Genomic DNA, 3,221 nt, shown 5'->3' with positions numbered 1-3,221 from the left:
CTTATGAATTAGGCTTGGGGTAATTAATGACTCTGAGAAACTCTGATTTATTTGAAAAGATGGGATAAATTATGTATACTGCATTGAAACATTTGAGAGAGAGAGAACAGTTCAAATGGTATATATGATTAGGTATTATTGCCATGACATGAGTCCAAAATGAAGGCTGCATAGTGGAGTAGACTTGGGGGGAAGGATTGTATAACAATGAAAGAATTTTTCTTCTACTTTTCAAAGAGATGAAGGAACTGGAGGGGAAGGGTGGGCAGGGAGAAAAGTGCAACAATGAAGCAATGGAAATCCAAATCTCTGTAAATCTTCATTAAACTTAATGATAATAAATAAATATTTTTTAAAAAAGTACATTGAAGGATCAATTGTCGATTTAATTGGTCAAGCTTTTAGATAATTCCAAAAGTTGCTTCTTCAAAAGTGTGCAAAAGGATAAAGTTATAGAACTTACTCATTGTCATCAAGTCCAAACTGACTCATGACTAGTCCTCCAGTGGATTTCCAATGCTACAGATCGCCTAGAAGGAAACTGCCTAACTTTTTTGTACAGAAACCCCAGTGGTTTTGCTTTGCCAGAGAGGCAAAGCCTTTGGAATAGTAGCATAATTCCCTATAAACCTGAGTTCACATTATGGAAGGGTAATAATAGTTCCTATACCCTTCAATGCTACAGATCGCCTAGGAGGAAACTGCCTAACTTTTTTGTACAGAAACTCCAGTGGTTTTGCTCTGCCAGAGAGGCAAAGCCTTTGAATTAGTAGCATAATTCCCTATAAACCTGAGTTCACATTATGGAAGGGTAATACCACTTGGAAGGGAAATCCACTGGAGGACTAGTCATGAGTCAGTTTGAACTTGATGACAATGAGTAAGTTCACATGCAAGCAAGATTCTGCTGAAGATCATCCAAAAACGATTAGAACAGCACATCAGCAGAGAACTGCCAGAAGTCCAGGCTGGGTTTAGAAGGGGTTGTGGTACTAGGGATATTGTTGCTGATGTTAGATGGATCTTGGCTGAAAGCAGGGAATACCAGAAGAATGTCTATCTGTGTTTCATTGATTATGCAAAGGCATTTGACTGTGTGGATCATAACAAACTGTGGCTGACTCTGAGGAGAATGGGAATCCCAGAACATTTAATTGTGCTAATACGAAACCTATACTTGGACCAAGAGGCAGTAGTCAGAACAGAGCAGGGTAACACTGCATGGTTCAAAATTGGGAAGGGTGTATGCCAGGGATGCACAACTCGCCATGGTCCACACAGTCAAATGCCTTTGCACAATCAATGAAACATGCATAGACACTCCTCCAGTACTCCCTACCCTCAGCCAAGATCCATCTGACATTGGTTACAATGTCCCCAGTGTCACGGCCTCTTCCAACCCAGCCTGAACTTCCGGCAGTTCTCCGTTGATGTGCTGTTCCAGTTGTTTTTTATAATTTTCAGCAGGATTTTGCTTGCATGTGATATTAGTTATATTGTTTGATAATTTCCACACTCTGATGGATCAACTTTTTTTGAATGGGAATAAATATGGATCTCTTCCAGCCATTTGGCCAGGTAGTTATCTTCCAGATTTCTTGGCACAGCCTAGTGGGCACACCCAGAGCTGTATCCGTTTATTGAATTATGTCAACTGGGCCAACTAGCAGCACCATGATATATGGTGAAGAGATTGAGATTGTTAACAATTTCAGCTTGCTCAGTTCCACAACCAACACTCTTGGAGCCAGCAGTCAGGAAATCAAAAGATGAATTGCATTGGGTAAATCTTCTGTCCTGGTGAGCCTATTCCAGGCTGTGATCTTTTTAGTTATTTGCTATGTATCTGAGAGCTGGACATTGATTAAGGATGACAGAAGAAGAATCAATGTTTTTGAGTTGTGGTACTGGAGAAGAGTGTTTGAACATACCATGGACTGCCAAGAGAATAAACAGTCCTTTCTTAGAGAAGGTGAAAGCAAGTTGTTCCTTGGAGGCAGGAATTTTGAAGCTCCATGTCACATACTTTGGGCATGTTATCAAAAGGGACCAGTCCTTGGAGAAGGACATGATGCTTGGGAGGATATAGGGACAGTGCAGGAGAGGAAGATCCTTGATGAGATGGATTGACACATTAATTGGGATAATAAGAATAGGTGAGCTGGAGACAGTGAGACTGGCTCATCATAAGGAGGGTTGAGAGCTATTGTGCATAGGGTCTCTACGAGTCATAGTTCACTCCACTCGATGGCACATAACAATAACAACCCCTAGTCATGCACACAGTCTGATCCAGTGAAATAAGAGAGTCTTGGTTGCCAAAGGCCTCTCCATTATAATTAACTTCATCACCTTGCTGACCTCTCCTACACCCAATCTTATTAACACGATAAGAATTAGAGGAAATAAACTAGATTTTGGAAGAGTGATTTTACTAATTTGAGGCTTCTAGGCTCTATTTGTGGTTGGTTAGTAACTTTACAGAATATTGTTTGAAGACTTAAACCTGCTTCAGGATCTTATCTAGAGTTCTTTCCTGACAATTCTTCTGGACTCATTCACTTACTCATTGCCCTGAGTCAGAAGTAACTCATGGCTGACCCTCAAGTAAGTTTTCAGAAGCTATAAATTACATTATATATATATATATAAATCAGCAGAGAACTGCCAGAAGTCCAGGCTGGGTTTAGAAGGGGTTGTGGCACCAGGAACATTGTTGTTGATGTTAGATGGGTCTTACATGAAAGCAGGGAATACCAGAAGAATGTCTACCTGTATTTCACCGATTATGCAAAGACGCCCGACCGTGCGGATCACAACAAACTGCCGCCGACTCTGAGAAGAATGGGAATCCCAGAACATTTAATTGTGCTAATGCGAAACCTATACCTGGACCAAGAGGCAGCAGTCAGAACAGAGCAGGGTAACACTGCATGGTTCAAAATTGGGAAGAGTGTACGCCAGGAATGTGTCCCATCTCCACACCTTTTCAACCCGCATGCAGAGCAGACCATCCGAGAGGCTGGGCTCTGTGAGAGGTGTGGCATCAGGACCAGTGGAAGATCCACCAGCAATCTGTGTTATGCAGATGACACAACCCTGCTCGCTGAAACTGAGGAGGACCTTACGCACTTGCTGCAGAGGGTCAAGGACTGCAGCCTTCAGTAGGAACTGAGGCTCAATATCAAGAAGACAAAGATTGTCACCACTGGAGCAATTGG

The 3,221-nt window shown here is 41.9% G+C and overlaps 1 protein-coding gene across 1 annotated transcript in view; it reads right to left on the bottom strand.

The window, feature by feature from the left end:
- GPR176 (G protein-coupled receptor 176) overlaps window positions 1-3,221 on the bottom strand; it is a 151,382-nt gene that overhangs the window by 77,843 nt on the left and 70,318 nt on the right. The gene's annotated exons all lie outside the window — the stretch shown is intronic.

The sequence above is a fragment of the Elephantulus edwardii genome, unplaced genomic scaffold (genome assembly GCF_000299155.1).
Source record: "Elephantulus edwardii isolate Elephantulus edwardi_28Jun2011 unplaced genomic scaffold, EleEdw1.0 scaffold00026, whole genome shotgun sequence".
In the NCBI taxonomy this organism is placed as follows: domain Eukaryota; kingdom Metazoa; phylum Chordata; class Mammalia; order Macroscelidea; family Macroscelididae; genus Elephantulus; species Elephantulus edwardii.
The sequence above is the reverse complement of the archived record's forward strand: the minus strand, read 5'-3'. Positions and strand labels throughout refer to the sequence as shown.